We start from the raw sequence: 19747 nt of genomic DNA on the forward strand, positions 1-19747 counted from the left end.
CAAACATGATTCACAAAAGAGAAGTAACTGATAAAATACTCTTCATAGAAATCAAGCATTTCTCCTCAAAAGACACTGTTAAGAGAGATGGCAGACTGGAAAAAAAATATTTGCAAATCACATATTTACATCAAGGATTTGTATCCAGAACATACAAAGAACTCTCAAAACTCAGGAAGAAAATCAACAACCTAATAATATGGGCAAAAGATTTTTTAAATACAGTATTTGATTTTACCATGTAGAATCAATACCTATGAAGCCATACTAATATAAGTAGTGGGGTGACTGAAAGAGAAGGGATAGCTTTGCCTTACATTAAAATTCCAATTACTAAATGGAATTTAGAGAAGGAGGAGTCAGAATTATCATTAGGTAACACCATTTATTTGAAACAGTTGGAGACAAGATCTAGTGATGGATGCTAAAATTAGTAAGAAAAAGTTCCTGGAAGTAAAGGATTATATATTATCTCATCCAAGCTACTTTTTATACTTCTGAACTACAAAAGGAGAGACAGTCACTTCACAGTGGAGAAACCTGGCAGACATCAACTTAACCATGTGATCAAGGTAACCATCATCAACCAGTAGGAACATCATAAACTAAGAAGGATACATTTTTGTAATATTCTTGTCAAAAGTTATATGCTCCAGCTCAAAATGACACACATGCTACAAAGTAACTGATCCGGACTCTTTAAAAGGATCAAGATCATAAAAGAAGAAACAGAGGAACTGTCTTCAAAGACTAAAAAGAAATAATTACATGCATTGTGAAATAATGGATAGAATTCTAGAACAGAAAAAGAATCTCGGTAAAAGAGGAAAATACCAATCAGATCTGTGGTTCAGTTAGTAATAGTATAACAATGTTAGTTCACTCTTTTAATTATGTTAAGTGAAAAATGCATAACATTAACAAAATAAATACAAACTATATGATTTCATTTAAATAAAAATTCTCAAAAACGTAATCTATATAAAGAGAAAGTAACCAGATGAGTGATTGCCTAGAGGTAGACAGGTGGTGAGATCCAACTACAAAGGGGCATGACGAAACATTTAGGGGTGATGTACCTGTTCATTATATGATAATGGGTTTATGCATATATATGTGTCAAAACTGATCAAATTCATACTGCAAACATGTGCAATTTATATTAAGTCAATAATAGCTCAAGAAGTCCGTTAAAGGTTAAAAAGTTAAACTGGATGGTCTTGTGGAGAACTGACAAAAACAGGAGAACTACTTTAAATCCACTTTAAAAACCCTTAAAAAAGAAACTTGAACTGTGACAGAATAGGTGGCAGAAAGGAGACAAGAGAAACAACAGAAATACATTGTCATCTCTGCAATAACTTCAATAAATACATTTAAGATACAAGGTGGAACAAGTTGTTTCTTTACATTTACTTTTTTTTTTTTTTTTCATACTGGGGCTCCAACTCAGGACCTTACATTTGCAAGGCAGGCACTGGCGCCACTGAGCTAAATCCCCAAACCTCTTTACATTTACTCTTTTTTTTCATGAGTTTACGCAACTTTTTGAAGAAAAATAAATCAATTACTAGCAGAGCTTCAAGTTGACCACTCATCCATTGACAACTGGCATCATTTACTCAGTGCTATACTAAACAGTGTATTGGAAGACAGATGAACTATTAGCTCCAAGCCTCCTAACAATTTAAATGAAAATTACAAAATGTTGTGAGACCCTATTTTGGAATACAAAAGGTGTTTGAGTTCCAATTTCCATTCTCTATAGAAAAAGAACAGGTCATTCCTTTATTGACATGCATAAAATACATCACAATTTCTGTTCTGCCAATGCTATAAATTCAATACCAATTCTCCAACCACATCAGTTATGAGCATAAAGTATATCACCTCAAATGTAAACTCAAATCTCTAACAGTGGAAGGCTTAACAAGAATGGATGCTGCTAAAATAATGCTGCTTCCTTGCCGTGACAACTGAGCATCGATCTCCCCCCCTCAGCTGGCTTCTTCAGCAGTTAGAGCTGTGAGGGATGGTTTAGTCTCATAACCCAGTTAGAGTGAAGACATTGGCCACATAATACACATGCTCCATTTAAAAAAAAAAATTCTGAATCCTTCTGATATTTGAAACATTGTAATTTTATATGGTAATTATAACATTCTCATTCTTTTGTAGAAGAAACTTCTATGTTCTGATCCACAAGCTTTCAGAATTCTAAATGTGGCTTTTCATTCCACATTAAGTGTTCAGATTACATGACCCACTCCCATAAAAAGCAGTAGGTGCATTCACTTGACAAGTTCTTTATGTAACTGCATTCTTATGATGAAATTATGTTTCTGAATTGCTTACCTCAGTGAAATATGCATGTTTTTTCATGGAATTGGGATAGCAAGGAAGCTTAAAAGGGCATGCTTTTGAATAGAGCTCAGATTTTAATTAATTATTAAAAAGTATGCTGGCTGGCACTTACTGACCAACATTTGTTTTCCACGGGTTTTTACTAAAAGAACTCTTATTGGGTTTCCCCTTTTTAAAAGACTGTGACTATGAATGCCACTGTCTCTTGATATTGGACCTTTCTGTTTCAGTTTAGTCATACATTGTTTGAATACATTAATACAAGCACAGACAATATTTTCTATGCCTCTATTCCATGAAAAAGTACAAATATCAAGTAAATGGATATGTTAATCATGTTCAATTGTTGTGACAAAATACCTAAGAAACGGTTTAAACGAAGAAAAGATTTCGTTTGGCTCATGGTTTCAGAGGTCCACGTAGCTTGGTATCACCACTGTGGGCCTGCAGCAAACAAGAACATGGTGGGGAGAGTATGGTAGAGGAAAACTGCTCACCTCATGGTGGCATGGAAGCAAAAATAGAGAAAGCTCCCTCTTGTAACAAAGCAGCTCCCCACAAACCCAGTATAATATGAGTTCGTCAATAAGTTAATATAGCTTTAGCTGTTGATGAGGTTAGAGCCCATTATCTAGTCATTTTCAAAAGGCTTCACCTCCACCTACTGCTGCCATAGGGATCAAGCCTTCAACACATGAGCTTTTGAGGGACACTGCAGATACAAAACATAACAAAAGACATCTTTTAAAATATTATTAAAGACTTCTAGAGAGAAAGCATCATCTAAATCACTTAACTCAGAAAAAAAAACTTTTGTATTTTAGTTCCACACTACTTATTTCTAAAAAACAACACCCTTTTCTTTAGTTTATCCTGTTTCTTGTTTGCCAGTCTGTACTCTAGAAAAATCAACATATGATGGAAATATGGCTGTTTATTGATAATCAAATGATGTGATGCTTTAAAATAAACAGTACCATAAACAGAAACACACACACAAAAAAATTCTGAATCCTGGGCAACTGTTCTCTTGTAACTACATTACAGTTTCTAAAAGCAGTTATTGTCCAAAGCTGGAAGAAATTAATTCTCAGATAAGCATGTGAATGAATGGATAGAGGTAAACAAAAATTAAAATTTAAAAAGATGAGGTCTGATAGGGGAGCAGGTGGATAAGAAAATAAAAAGAGGAACAGTAATTTAAAGTTTATTCCAGCTAAAATGCAGGTTATTCTGATTTTAAGGGAGCATCATATGGCATACTTCTGAGTCCATTCTCCAGATATTCTGCTGTACTTGTCTCTGTTTTATAGATCCATGCAATCTCTGGCACTAGGGGGTCATCTGGGTTTGGATTACATAGCAGTGAGCAAATGGATAAAAGAACTTTAGAAATAGTTAAAGCAAGAGACCACTGTAATCTTATAATATCAAGACAAATGCTGCCATTACTGTTAATATTTGGATGATAAAATTCTGTTGTTAAATGCAACCTTAGGTGGTTTGAAGGGGTAGTCTGTAGGAAAATGAATTGTCAAAAAAACACTACTTTGTTATATATGTCTGTCATTAGGTCCCAAAATTGTGGCTTGCCAATGGAACATGTCACCCTCAACTGGCCCTGCAGGACATTGTGCTGAAGGGTCATAGGGCAAATCACTAAGTTCCTTATTAATCCGCTTCAGCGCCAAGGTCAGGGACAATGAAGACATGGAGCAATTAAAATCAGAAAAGGGGTTTTAAAAATAGTTATTATAGGGCCAGGGATTTGGCTCAGTGGTGCTGCACCTACCTCGCAAGCTCAAGGTCCTGAGTTCAATCCCCAGTACCAAAAAAATTCCCCCCAAACCCCAGTATTATAATTGGTATTGGTGATAACTTCTCTACTGGATTAATAAATATAAAATCAGAGTCTAACATTGAGTGGCAATATTTAATCATTTAATTTTAAACATGTTTTGCTATTTACTAATTTTTTATAATATTTTAACATTTAAATATTTTATAGTCTATTTCTAAATATAAATAACATATGGATATGATGGCACACATCTGTAATTACAGCACTCTAAGAGTCTGAGGCAGTAAGATCACAAGTTGGACCCCCAGCCTGGACAACTTTGTGACTTCAAGCAATTAAAAAAAAGACTGTCTCAAAATAAAATAAAATAAAATAAAATAAAATAAAATAAAGTAAAATAAAGAATAGGATGCAGGTCAGTACAAAGGCACTAGGTTCAATTCCCAGTCCCCCCAAAATGAATAAGTTAGTTTGGTGTCAGAAAGCATACTAAAACTGAGGTTTCTACTTATTTGTATCCATACTGAAAACACATAAAAAATAATGGACAGTAAAATGAGTCTAAAGACTGCAAAATTTTGAGGGAAAGCAGAAGAATAGCAGTCTACAGTCTCACTTCTCCCCTAGTGACTTTCATTTTGCACATTTGTTGATGAACACTAGTTTATAAATGGCAGAAACCAACATGTTTAAAACGTCAATTGTTAATTCTATTTAAAAAATCTCTGTATTGGGTGGCAATTTTACTCCTTGCGGTACTCTGTGTAAAGTCTGCTACTTATTTTAAAACACAGATCCTTAGACAACTAAGAAACAGAAAACTTTGCAATATAGAAAATATAGGGTGAAAAAAAAGAAAATATAGTCTGGAGATTATCCACAAATTTTTCTGTACAAAGTTTCCTCTTATTAAAACAGATTTTCTTACTGATTTTGTTTCATGAACTAATACCGAGTATTATCTTCTTTGAATATCCTTGAAGAATATGAAAGAAACCTGAGCATGGGGGCAAACACCTGTAATCCCAGCACTCTGAGAGGCTGTGGGAGGAGGATTTCAAGTTTGAGCCCACTGGGCAACTTAGCAGGATCCTGTCTCAAAAATTTTTAAAAAGGGCAGGAGATGTAGCTCAATGCAAAGGCCCTGGGTTCAATCCCTGATATGACATAGAGGCGGGGCCGGGGGGGGGTGACGGACAGACACACAGACCTATCTAAAAATTCATAGCAATTCACCACAAAATTGTTCTTTCCACATACAAGGTAGTTTTAAGTTAATTTTAATATTTGATATAAAAATATAAAGCATATATAATAAAGAATAAAACACTACAAAACCACCAGCCAGCTTTTATGATTCACCCTGCACATTATGAAGCCCTTCCCTAATAATATGCACCTGTATACCTCTTCAAGCTATAATCATGATCTTCAATTTTGTGATTATGACCCCACTCTTCTAGTTTAAATTTTGTACTAATATATATTATTTACTCATTTTCCTGTTGATAAACATTCAGAAAAAGAATTGACATATTAGTGTTTCTGATGAAAATTAATTTTAAAATGGCTAATGTTGAGGGAAAGGGGTCTCTGACCATACACAGTCCAATTCAATGCACTATATAAACTATCAAGGTATATAGGGCACATTTATGTTCTTAACAGAATTGCAAAGCTTCTTAATGTTAATGGCTAGGGTTGTATTTGATGAATACTTTCAAAAGACATTCAAGTTTGGTTTTAAATCTTACAACAAACTTTAAAAAATTAGCTCGCTCAAGACCACGTAACTAACATGCCCTCTGTAGCAGTTTTGTGAAGCTGCTGTTCAAGTAGCAAAAATTAACTGGCTTAAAACAAAAGAAATTGATATTTTCTTAAAGTCTAGAGGCTAGAAGTCTGAAATTAAAGTGTCAGTAAAATCATGCTTTCTCTTACAGCTCTAGGGGAGGATCTTTCTTTCTCTCTTCTTGCTTTTAGAATCTGCAGGCAGTGGTGATGAACCTATGGCATACACACTGCAGTGGTCTGGTTTGTTATCACCGAAAGCTCTAAAAGGTTCACCATCACTGTTTGCAGGCAACCATTGGTGCTCTTTGGCTTAAAAGTGCATCGCTCGAACCAGGAATAGCCAAGGCAGTACTGGGCAACAAAGGCAAGACAGGGGGTATCACAATCTCTGACTTCAAATTATACTACAAAGCCACTGTGATAAAAACAGCATGGTACTGGCAAAAGAACAGACCCAAGGATCAGTGGAATAGATTAGAAGATGCAGAAACAACTCCAGACATACTCAGCCACCTCATCTTTGACAAAGGAGCCAACCACCTTCACTGGAAGAAAGTCTCTTTAACAAATGGTGCTAGAAAAACTGGCTTCCCACATGCTGAAGATTGAAACTAGACCCATATCTTTCACTACACACTAACCTAAAATCGAAACGGATCAAAGATCTAAATATTAAAACAGAAACATTAAATCTGCTGAAAGAGATAACAGGTAAAATGCTTGAGGACATAGGAGTAGGCAGACTTCATGAACAAAACCCAGATCGCACAGGAATACTACAAAGAATCAACAATTGGGATCTCATCTTATTAAAAAGCTTTTGCTGCCTTGCAAGCACAAGGTCCTGAGTTCGATCCCCAGTTTAAAAAAAAAGCTTTTGCACAGCAAGAGGAACCACCAACAACATGAAGAGGAAACCCACAGCATGGGAAAAAATTTTTACCAGCTGTTCAGATAAAGGACTACTATCTAGACTATATAAAGAACTCAAAAAAATCAGACCCTCCCCCTCCAGATTTGAAGACCCAATCCAAAAACAGGCAACTGAAATGAAAAGACACTTCTCAGATGAAGAATTAGAGCAAATAAATGAAAAAATCTTCAACATCACTGGTCATTTGTGAAATGCAAATTAAAACATTGAGATTCCATCTCATTCCTGAAAGAATGGCTGCTATCAAGAAATCAACCAATAACAAATGGTGGAGGAGCTGTGGGGGGAAAGAAACCCTTCTCCACTGTTAGTGGGAGTACAACCACTGTGGAAATCAGTGTGGAGATTTCTTAAAAGACTAAAACTACAGGTTCCATTCAACCCAGCTATACCTCCTTCTCGGTATCTTCCCGAAAAAATTAAAAGCATCATACCACAGAAATATATACACACCCATGTTTATAGCAGCACAATTTGTAATAACTGAATCTTGGAAACAGCCCAAATGCCCATCAACTGATGAGTGGATAAAAGTTTGGGGTTTTTTTACACAATGAGGTACTACACTGCCATAAAGAAGGATGAAGGATGAGCTTCAGACATTTATAGCTAAATGGATGGACCTTGAGACCATACTAAATGAAAGAAATCGAACACATATGTTTAAATGCCACAATGTTTCTCTGGTGTGAGAAACCAAAAATGCAAATAAGGAATAAAATGTATAATCAATATTGGGAAATGAGAAAAAAAATTCAAATGGAAAGGGGAACAAAGGAGGAGGGAGAAAGGGACAAGAAAAAACGTGAAAATGGAAAAAATGGAAACAAAGCTTTTGTACATAGGGAGGGGAGGGGCTTAAGAGGGGATGGATAAATAAAATTTATTTTAAAATAAAAAATAAAAAAATAAAAAGATGCATCACTTTAGCCACCTGATTGTCTTCACTGTGTGCACTTGGGAATCTTCCTTTGTCTCCAAACATGTTGCAAGCCACAAAGTCCAGAAGCAGGAGAGCTAGCACCCTGAGTTTCCAAAACTCTAGTGGAAACAAGGCTTTGTTGACTTGACTTGGAGAGGTGAAATTTGGTACGGAGCTGGCCAGGGATTCCCGTCCATTCTTGATCTGTTCCCTTCATCTCAGAGACCTATATACTTAGTCTTACTTCTATGTGTGTGTATGTTTCTGTGTCCAAAATTGTCCTTTTTATAAGGTCAGTCACAAAATCAAGGAATAAGCTAATGACCTCATTTTAACTTGATTTCCTCTTATTTTCAAATAAAGTTACACTTGGAAATATCAGAGGTGAAAACTACAACCCATCAGAGGGCATGATTCAACTCACAACATTCTCCCTTTATAAATAAAGGTTTCATAACTGAGAACTTGAGTATTAAGACTAAATAAAAACATCTCATGGGGCTGGGGATTTAGCTCAGTGGTTTTGCCGCCTGCTTCGCAAGCGCAAGGACCCGAGTTCGATCCCCGGTACCAAAAAAAAACAAACAAAACATCTCATGACTTCATATGTCATACTGTGTGTCTCTACTAAGGCTGTCCAAAAAGCTTTCTACGTTGATAAAAATGTCACATATCTATACTCAATGTAACAGACACTAGCCACGTGTGGCTACTGAGCACTTGAAATGTAGTTACTAAAAATGAGAAACTTTTAAATTGATTTAACTCAATAAATTAAACTTAATAGAATTAAGTTAATAAACTATAACTTAGCTATGACTTAATTAGAATAACATGAAGCAACTGGTTTCCATAATGTATATACAAAGTAGGGTTTTATAGAATAGGTGTTTACTTAAATAAAGCATTAGAGATCAATTCAGTTTCAAAAATACTGCATTCACCACACAACTTAAGTGAATGTTTAAAAGGCTGATGAACAAAGTAAATTTTTAAGAGAATATATCCTCAATTTAACTAAATATAAATAGTTCATCTTTCCCTAACATGATCATACAGTGTCAAAAGTACCTTACATCTTTCCTAATTACTATCAGGAAAAGCTCCATTACATCTCTCAAGTAACTTTACATGTATATTGTGTCGATAAAACTAAATGTCACTGACTTTTTAAACTTTATATTCTGTAAATTTATTAGATTTTAGTGTTTATTAGGTTTCGCAAACTTGTGCAACTATCATGGCTACTTACTTCCAGAACATTATTACCTTAAAATGAAATTACACCTATTAGCAGTCATTCCCCATGCACCCTTCCCCTGATCCCTAATGACTTTTTTTTTCCTGAATCTATGGATTTGACAATTCTGGACATTTAAAATTAAACAAAGTTATACAATATATGCCCTTTTGTGTCTGGCTTTTTTCACTTAGCATAATGTTTTAAGGTTTAGAAATTGTAGCACCTATCAGTATTTCATTCCTTTTACGACTAAATAATATTCCCTTGTATAGCTATAACACTCTGTGTTCATTCCCTTGCTGAATTTGGGTTTTTTCCACCTTTGGCTGTTATGAATAGAACTACTATGAAAATTAATATAAAAAGTTTTGTTTAAACAGCTTCTATCAATTGTTTAAGATACAAATATACTTAGGAGAGGAACTGCTAAGTTATGTAATAACTCCATGTCTAACTTTTAAAAGAACAGTCAAATTGTTTCTGCAGGAGTTGTACACTTTATATTAACCATTCTCAAATAAGGACACAAGAGTTTCAATTTCTCCACATCTTTGCAAATACTTGTTACTGTCTGTTTTTTTGGGGGGGGGGTTAAATTTCTTTTTTGGTAGCCATTTAACTGAATGTGAAGCAGTGCCTTCTAATATACATTTACATATCTTTAATGGCAAGTGATACTGAGCATCTTTTATAATTTATGATAGCTGCTTGACCATTTGTATACCTCCTTTAGAGAAGTGCCCACTCAAGTCCATTGCCCATTTTTTTAAACTGAATCAATGAAGTTTTAAAGATTTCCCGTTTCAATACTTGAATATATAAGCTGATGGCTGCAGTTCTTTAAAATATTTAAGTAACTGTCTCTATGAGAAAATACCTTATAAATACTACATTACTGATCCCTGCTCAGCTCACAAAAATCTATTCAGCACATCTATACAATAAGGAATATAATATAGTGGTTAAAGTGTAAGGTTGAAAACTAGATCTGCCATTTATGTATTAGCTTTGTGACTTTATACTATTTAATTTCTCTTATATGTTACTTTGTGAATCCTTTTACTATTTAAAAATAACTATTATCAAACACACACATACAGAAATTAAAACCATTCAAAGAAGAACAATGCAAGGGAAAAAAATACAATATTCAAATACAGTAGAACTCAACCAAAACAAAACTGAAAAGCACTTAATCATTTTTCCATGTAACTTAAAAAACATTTCAAGAACAAACAGGACACCAGAGGATGTGACTTGTTTCAGGAAGATCCCCAAAAGCAGTACTGAACAAATAGTGGTCTGGAAAAAAAACTCCAGTTAACTAGCATACTCCACATAAGCCAAACTTCTCCATAATTTAAATTTCGATACAGTCATATGACACACGATGGAAACACAATCCGAGAAATATGTTATTAGGGAATTTCATCCGTGTGTATCCTTACTTACACTTTCAGTTTCTCACACTAGAGAAACTGTTCAGTATTTACACGTGTCCTATTTATATCACTTAAGAGGATAGCTTCAATATGCATCCATTTAGCTATAAATGTCTCTAGTTTCTCGTTCTTTATGGCTGAGTAGTACTCCATTTTATAAAAGAACCACATCTTCTTTATCCAGTCCCCAGTTGATGGGCACTTGGGTTGTTTCCAAGCTTTACCTATTGCAAACTGTGCTGCTATAAACATAAGTGTGCATATATCGCTGTGGTATGATTCTTTTAATTCTTTTGGGAAGATACCCAGCAGGGAAATAGCTGGGTCAAATGGGACCTCTAACCCTAGTTCTTTGAGGTATCTCCACACTGATTTCCACAGTGATTGCACCAGTCTGCACTCTCACCAACAATGGAGAAAGGTTCCTTTCTCCTCACACCACCACCAGCATTTGTTATTGGATGATTTCTTTATAACAGCCAATCTCTCTGGGGTGAATTGGAATTTCAGTGTTGTTTTCATCTATATCTCTCAAATGACCAGTGATATTGAACATTTTTTCATATATTTGTTTGCTGCTTTTACTTCTTTGAGAAATATCGGTTCATTTCAGAAGTCCATTTTTGAATTGGGTCTTTGAATGGGGGGGGGGTCAGATTTCTTTCAGTTCTTTATATATTCTAGTAGTCCTTTGTCTAAGGTACACTTGCTGAAAATTTCTTCCCACATTGTAGGTTGTCTCTTAGCTCTGTTGGTGGTTTCTTTTGCAGTGCAGAAGCTTTTTAATAAGATGAGATCCCAGTTGTTGATTCTTTGTGCAAGTTCCCGTGCCACTGAGGATTTGTTCATAAAGTCTTTTCCTATACCAATGTCTTCAAGAGTTCTACCTAACTTGTCTTCCAGAAAATTTAGTGTTACTGTCTTGATATTTCAATCTTTAAAAATTCACCTCGACCTTAGTTTAGTGCATGGTGATAGGTACGGGTCTAGTTTTAATCTTTGGCAGGTTAAAATCCAGTTTTTCCAACACCATTACATAGGCTATCTTTCCTCCAATGAGGATGGTTGGCTCCTTTGTCAAAGATGAAATGGCTGAATATGTCTGGAGTTGTTTCTGCATCTTCTAAACTATTCTACTGATCCTCAGATCTGTTTCTTTATGAGTACCATGCTGTTTTATCACAGTAGCTTTGTAGTATAGTTTCAAGTTGGGGATTGTGATACCTCCAGCCATGTCTCTGTTGCTTAGAATTGCTTTTGCTATTGTAGGTCTCTTTTGGTTCCAAACGAATTTTTGGATTGTTTTCTCTAGTTCTGTGAAGTATATTGTTGGAATTTCAATCGGCATTGCATTAAATCTATATAGCAGTTTTGAAAGTATGGCCATTTTCACAATATTGGTTTTTCCTACACAGGAGCAAGGGATGTCTTTAAATTTTCTTATATCCTCTTCAATCTCTTTTTTCAGAGTGCTGTAGTTTTCTTTACAGAGGTCTTTTGCTTCCTTTGTTAGACTCCTAGATATTTCATTTTTTTGGATGCTATTGAAAAGGAAATGTTTCCCTAATTTCTCTCTGTGAGTCTATTATTTGTATATAAAAAGGCTATTGTCTTTTGAGTGTTGACCTTATATCCAGTTACTCAACTGAATCTGTCAATAAAGTCTAGAAGTCTTTCGGCAGAGTATTTTGGGTCTTCTATGCAAACTATCATATCATCAGCAAATGATGATGGTTTAACTTCTTCCTTTCCTATTTTTATTCCTTTTATTTTTTTCTCTTTTCCAATTGCTGTGGCTAATGTTTCAAGAACAATATTAAACCGGAGTGGTGACAGTGGGCATCCTTGTCTTGTTCCTGATTTTAGCATGAAAGTTTTCAGTTTTTGACCATTTAGTATGATGTTGGCTGTTAGTTTTTCATAGATAGCCTTAATCAGGTTGAGATAAAGACCTTCTATTCCAATTTTCTGTAGGGTTTTTACCATGAATGGATGCTGGATTTTGTCGAAGGTCTTTTCTGCATCTATTGAGATGATCATATGGTTTCTGTCCTTGACTCTGTTAATATGGTGTATTACATTTATTGATTTACAAATGTTGAACCATCCTTGCATCCCTGGGATAAATCCAACTTGGTCAGGGTGTATGATCTTCTTGATGACCCTTTGTATTCTGTTTGCCAGTATCTTGTTCAGGATTTTTGCATCAATATTCATTAGGGAGATTAGCCTGTACTTCCCTTCTTGGGTTGGGTCTTTCCCTGGTTTTGGAATCAAAGTAATACTTGCTTCCAGGAATGAACCTTGCTTCCCTTTCAATTTCCTTGATAAGTTTAGAGAGTAATGGCAATAGTTCATCTTTAAATGTCTTGTAGAATTCAGCAGTGAAGCCATCAGGACCTGGGCTTTTCTTTGTTGGTAATTTTTTTATTACATTTTCAATTTCACTCATTGTAACTGGGGTGTTTAGAATTTCTATATCTTCTTCATTTAACTTTGGCAATTTGTATGTTTCTAGGAATTTGTCCATTTCTTCTGTGTTTTCCATTTTATTAGCGTAGAGGTTCTCGAAGTAGGTATTGATGATACTCTGGATTTCTGCTGGATCTGTTATGAGTTCACCTTTTTCATTCTTGATTGCATGGATTTGAGCCTTTTACTTTCCTTTGTTTGATAAGGTTGGCTAAGGGTTTATCGATTTTATTCTTTCAAAAAACAAACTCTTTGATTCATTAATTTTTTCTATTGTTCTCTTAGTCTCCATTGCATGGATTTCTGCTCTGATCTTTATACTTTCCTCTCTTGTATGAGCTTTGGGTTATGCTCTTCTTTTTCTAGCAGCTTGAGGTTCTGCATTAGGTTATTTGTTTGAGTTCTCTCTGTTTTCCTAATATAGGCATTGACTGCTATGAACTTCCCATGTAGAACTGCTTTCATTGTGTCCCATAGATTCCTGTATGTTGTACTGGCATTATCATTTACTTGTAGAAACTCTAATTTCTTCTTTAATTTCCTCTGTGACCCATGGGTTGTTCAGGAGGGTGTTATTTAATTTCCATATGTTTGTGGGAGTTTTACAGTTTCTTCTGTCACTGATCTCCAATTTTATTGCACTATGGTGTGACAATATACAGGGGGTAACTTCAACTTTTTACATTTACTTAGACATGTCCTATGAGTTAACATGTGGTCTATTTTGGAGAATGACCCATGTGCAGCTGAAAAGAACGTGTATTCTGATTTTGTGGGGTGGAACACTCTGTAAACACCTATTAAGTCCATTTGTTCAATAGCTTACTTCAGTTCTAGAATTTCATTGATTTTTTTTCTAGATGATCTAACTGTGGTAATGAGGTATTGTATTAGAGCTTATTTGCTTTTTCATGTCCAATAATATCTGTTTTGTATAGTTGGGGGTATTCGCACTTGGTGCATATATACTTAGATTGTAATCTCTTCCTCATGGACTGTTCCCTTCCCAAGGATGTAGTGACCATCTTTGTCTCTCTTCATTAGTCTTGGTGTGAAATCTACTTTGTCTGCAAATAAAATAGCTACTCCTGCTTTTTTCTGGGGTCCTGTGGCATGGAGAAATATTTTCCATCCTTTTACTTTCACTGTATGAATTTTTTTTGGAGTTAAGTGTGTTTCTTGTATACAGCATATTGTTGAATTTTGCATCTTAATCCATTCTGTCAGTGTGTTTCTTTTGATTGGTGAATTGAGGCCATTTACACTGATGGTTATAATTGATAGATACTGATTCATCCTTGTCATGATGTGTTACTGTTGTTGGCTCTTTTCTTATTTTTCCCCCTTTCCCTTTAGTTTCTCACCTTGCCTGGTGGCTTCCCTCTGTTGGGCCCCATGGAGTTGTGACCTTCACTCTCTTTTTCTATGATATTGTTTACAATTGTTTGGAGTGGTGGTTTGGTGTTCATGAAATTTCTCAGGTGTTCTCTGTCATGGAAGTATTTAATTTCCACATCGATTTTGAAAGATAATTTTGCAGGATACAACAGTCTAGGTTGGAAGTTATTTTCTTTTAGGGCTTGAAATACTTCACTCCAGGCTCTCCTTGATTGGAAGGTTTGTGTTGAAAAATCTGCCGTGATTCTGATGGGCTTTCCTTTATAGGTGATTTGTTTCTTTTCTCTAACTGCCTGTAGGATTTTTGCTCTGTTGGGTTTCTGAGATCTTGATTATTATGTGTCTAGGCGTAGATTTTTTTTGATCGTGGCTAGTTGGGAGTTCTATATGCCTCACTTATCTGTATTTCCAATTCTCCACCTCTGTCTGGGAAGTTTTCTAATATTACTTCTGTGAACAGTTTTTTATGTCAATTGTACTTTCTCCTGTTTTTTCATGGACTCCTATCAGTCTTATGTTATTCTTCTTTGCATCATCTAGCAGCTTCTGGATTGATTTCTCATGGTCCCTTACTATTTTTAAGAAATCTGTTTTCATGGTCCTTAACCTCAATCCTGACTTCTATATCTGATATTCTATCTTCAGATTCACTTAATCTGCTCTGCATGCTTTCAGTGGAGTATTTAATCTCCTGAATATCTCTTTAAATCTGTTTCGTGGATTCCATTTCTTTCTTATGTTGGGTGATAATGTTTTCCATTTCTTTCTTATGCTGGGCATTCATGGCTTGCAGCATGATTCTGAGCTCATTTTTTTTTTTTTTATCACTTCCTTTTCTACAGCCTCTAATCATGTCTTTCACTCTGCTCACCATCTCTGTAGTTATGTGGGAAATTATTTCTGCTCTGAATTTTTCTAGAGCCTCATACATCTGTTTTGTTACTTCCTGTGCTATCAGTTCAGGGTGTCCAGGTGATTGATTATCAGACTTTTCCCCCAGAATTTGCCTTTTGTGGGGTGGAAGTCTGAGTTTGTGACTTGCTTAAATGTATTCTCATTTTTGTTTTTGTTACTGTCAGTTATAAATCAATGATTCTCAGTAAGTGAGTCACAGACCCGTGAGATTCAGATTTCTGGCTGCAAGTCCCAAATTGAGCTCCCTGTCCTCATGCAGGGTTGAACTCTGCAAGGTTCTATTACAGGTTCCAGCTGATTTTCCCCTGAAAATAGTCCAGGTTCAAATGGGAGGTGATGATCCCTCCAACTTACCAAGTACGATGGTCTGGTGTGCCTCCATTGTAGAGATTCTCTTCACTTTTCCAGTGGGCTTCAGCTTTCATCAGGAAGCCTAAGAGGCTCTCTCTGTGTTGTTCACTTCTGCAACTCAGGACAATGGCCTTTATATCCCCCTGTGCCTCTGTAGTGTGGAACCAGGTAGCTGCATAGCCAAGAGGCCAGAGGCAGGGGAGAGGGGGAGTGTTGGCTGTTGTTACAAGCACCCACGCAGCCAAGCTGGCAGCTGGTGGGCCTGCCATGTGGGGGGTGGGTGTCCTCACGATCTCCTGGATGCAAATGGGTGGGGCAAGCCGGATGTAACAGGGCACAGCTACCCACGTTGGACCGCAAGGCCAAACTGGCTGCCAGTGGGCCTGCCTGGGGGATCCTCACAGTCTCCTGGATGCAAATGGGTGGGGCATGCCAGAAAACTTTATGCATCTTTAAAATAAAAGTAATGGGGGCTTGGGATTTAGCTAAGTGGCCCTGTACCTGCCTTGTAAGCCCAAGGTCCTGAGTTCGATCCCTGTTACGAGAAAAAAATAAGTTAAATGTAATGGCAGAACCTATCTCAACAGACTTCACTACTATAAGGATTAAATAAGTAACACAACATTTGGCAGAGTGCCTAGCACTTAAATAAGCATTATACTTTTTTGTTGCTGTTTTATTACCATTTTAATGTTTTAGGATTATGTTACATGATACAGTATAAAACTCTCAACTGGTTGAGATAATTCATTTAAAATCTGTACTGAAGACACTATAATGTATTGCTTACTGCTCTGACAACCCAGGAGAACTGCCCAACTCTCAGGCAGTATAAGGCTAGGATGAAGGCAAACTACCAGATACCTGGAGGAGAAGAGGTACAACAGACTGACTATAAGTGGGTACAGGAAAGTTTCTGGTGTGTTGAAAACACTATGAATCTTAAATGGAATAGTGGATCATAAGTATGTATGCTTATCAAAATGTACTTCAACTTCATGTATCAGTATAATATGATACATACACACTCATATTTAGAGCAGCACAATTTTTTTTTTAATTCTTTTATTGATACATTGTAGGTATACAACACCATTACATTTCTCATTGGGAACTTGTACCTTTAATGATGCATCTTGGTTCTTATTTTTTCCCCATTCCTAGCCCTCCCTTCACCCCCTCCTCCCTTCCCTATTTACAAAGACTTTATTTCCATTTTTTCCATTTCTTATCATTTTTCCTTTCCCTTCTTTCCTTTCCCCTGCCCCTCCCACTACCCCTACCCTTTTGGACCTTTTCTTCCTATTTTGCATCATCAATTATTCACTCTAATCATTGGTACATTTTAAGTATACAATATAATGACATTCATCATTGGAAATTTGCACCTTTACATAGTCTCTCTTGGTTCTTATTTTTCACCCTTGCCCAGCCCTCCCTTCAACCCCTCCATTCCTCCCTATTTACAAAGATTTTGTTCCTATTTTTCCATTTTCTCATATTAATTCCATACCCTTTGTTCCTTTCCCCTACCCCTCCCACTTCCTTCCCCTTTGCCCCTTTTCTTCCTATTTCACATTATCTATTATACATTTTAGTCCTTATTTACACTTTCAGTTTCTCACATCAGAGAAACTATTTATACATGTGTGTCCTATTTATTTCACTTAAAAGAGTATCACCTCAATGTGCATCCATTTAGCTATAAATGTCTCTAATTTCTCATTTTTTATGGCTGAGTAGTATTCCATTTTATAAAAAAACCACATTTTCTTTATCCAGTCTCCCCATGATAATGTAATTATTGTGTACTGCAAACATATACTAATAAAATATAAAAAGTAAAAAACATTTACTTAAGTTCAATATTCTACATATTACATAAATTTTGCCTTAAAAGCAAATGTCCAAAAATAAATAAATAAGGCATCACTCAAGAATACTGAGTGCTGTTTACAGACTCAGGAAAGATTTCTAATATATTTTAGGTAATTCCTAAAAGAGATTTTCCAGTTAATTGACGATACATGACCCACTACTTCTGAAGTACACATACGGCATTTGTACAGTATCTTGGCAGTTTCTTCTGACATTTCATCAGTAATGATGAACAATTAGCTTTATACTTCAAATATTCTTCAATTTCTGAAGTGCAATTTTCCTTAAAGATACTAAATACTAGGTACTAAATACCAATGTTAAAACTGAACAATGTCATCAAAACAATCATTTCAAAAATCTGGAAAATGCCAGGGCTTTAGCTCAGTGGCACCGCACCTCCCTTGCAAGCACAAGGTCCTGAGCTTGATCCCCAATAACAACAACAACAAAAAAAACCCCTGGAAATTCACCAAAAGCAAACAATTAAGGACCTCTTGTTCATGAATAACTGTCGGACTTCACTTTGAAGTTGTTCTTGAAGGACTATTCCCATTCTCTCGTCAAAGATTAGTAGGCAGTAAGCAGTGCTGCCAATCTTAAGTGATAAGCCAGTAATTTTTCAGAGGTTGTCTTGAAGTATTCTGACCCAGTAAGGACCCCATCTTTTTATTTTTATTTTTTTGGTACTGGGGATCAAACTCAGGACCTTGCACTTGCGAGGCAGGTGGTGGTACCACTGAGCTAAATCCCTGGCCCACCCCATCTTTTTATTGCTCTGTGTGGGGTTAGGAAGTACATACAAATGTAAAGGAGTTTTTACGTCTTCCCTTGCTTTTACTTGTACTGAGCCCTTGGTGACCTTGAATTAGTGAATAATCAGAAGATAGCACAAAGGGCATTTTTTTAAAAACCTGATTACAGAATATGAGAAAATTTTCATACATACAAAAACAATTTAACACACAGATAAATGAGGCATATAGAACCCTCAACACCCATAATCAAACAGCAATGACAAAAAAATACCCCATACCATAATAATTAAAATACCAGATATCCAACAGAAAAACAGAATCTTTTGGAGGGTTGGGGATTGAAACTGGCTCTATAATTCACACTGGCCTTGAGCTCACTCATAGTTCAGGCTGGCCTGAAACTTGCAGCAATCCTCCTGCCTCAGCCTCAGGAGTGCTGGGATTACAGGCATGTGCCACCATGCCCAGCAAAATAAAACAGGAAACAGAACCTTAAAAGCTTTTGGAGAACCCCACCTCCTCCGAGCCCTTTGTGCCACCAACACCCCCCCATTTCCAGCCACTTCCTTCCCCTTTGCCCCTTTTCTTCCTATTTCACATTATCTATTATACATTTTAGTCCTTATTTACACTTTCAGTTTCTCACATCAGAGAAACTATTCGGTATTTATACATGTGTGTCCTATTTATTTCACTTAAAAAGAGTATCACCTCAATGTACATCCATTTAGCTATAAATGTCTCTAATTTCTCATTTTTTATGGCTGAGTAGTACTCCATTTTATAAAAAAACCACATTTTCCAGGCTCAGCCAAGTCACTGTGCCCTGCTCTGGCCCAAGGATGTGCCTTCTTTCTCTTTTTCTTTGGGGAGCAATGTCTTGCCCCCCCAAAAAACTTATCCACTTTTTCTTTCCCTCTTTCAGCTGCATACATTCGGTATCAGAACAAATGACTTGTGTGTGTGTGTGTATGCTTTGCTGTAGGAATATTAAATCTTTCCTTATCCCTTCTCTATCTACTTCTCTAATTAGTCTTCCTTTCTTTGTGTAGACCTGCCTACCTTATATCTTTTTCCTTCTTTCTGAAAAACTTTTTAAAATATTTCTTTAAAGGCAGTTCTAGTGGTAACAAATTCCCTCAATTGTTACCAAAAGTTTTTATTTCTCCTTCACTTTTGAAGAATAATTTCACAAGTTACAGAATTCTAGAATTCTTCTATGTGGTAAGCTGGTTCTCCCCCCCTTCCCAACCCGTTCTTTCATGATTTTTTTCTTTATCTTTGATTTTCCACACTATCTTTTAAAAAATTTTTATTAGCACATGTTTGCAGTACATAATGATTACATTTATTGTGGGGAACTGGTACATTGACATAACACATCTCAATTTGTTTTCCCCCTTCCCCTCCACTCCTTTTTTTTTTGCCAGCATCAGATTCAGTAATAATGTAAGTCTTTAAAAAAGTTAATTAGA

At 36.0% G+C, this 19747-nt stretch overlaps 1 protein-coding gene across 4 annotated transcripts in view; it reads right to left on the minus strand.

The window, feature by feature from the left end:
* Nucleotides 1-19747, minus strand: part of Ric1 (RIC1 partner of RAB6A GEF complex) — a 163645-nt gene that overhangs the window by 118119 nt on the left and 25779 nt on the right. The window contains exon 1 of one of the 4 annotated variants that reach the window (XM_087183991.1): nt 15640-16693. The exons of the other annotated variants lie outside the window; for them this stretch is intronic. The gene's annotated coding sequence lies outside the window, so the exon portion shown is untranslated. Of the gene's footprint in view, nt 1-15639; nt 16694-19747 lie in introns of those variants that run through there. 4 annotated transcript variants of the gene reach the window in all.

This window comes from Heterocephalus glaber, unplaced genomic scaffold (genome assembly GCF_053883595.1).
Source record: "Heterocephalus glaber isolate CG9 unplaced genomic scaffold, H.glaber_assembly_v1.0 deba00001481, whole genome shotgun sequence".
In the NCBI taxonomy this organism is placed as follows: Eukaryota; Metazoa; Chordata; class Mammalia; order Rodentia; family Bathyergidae; genus Heterocephalus; species Heterocephalus glaber.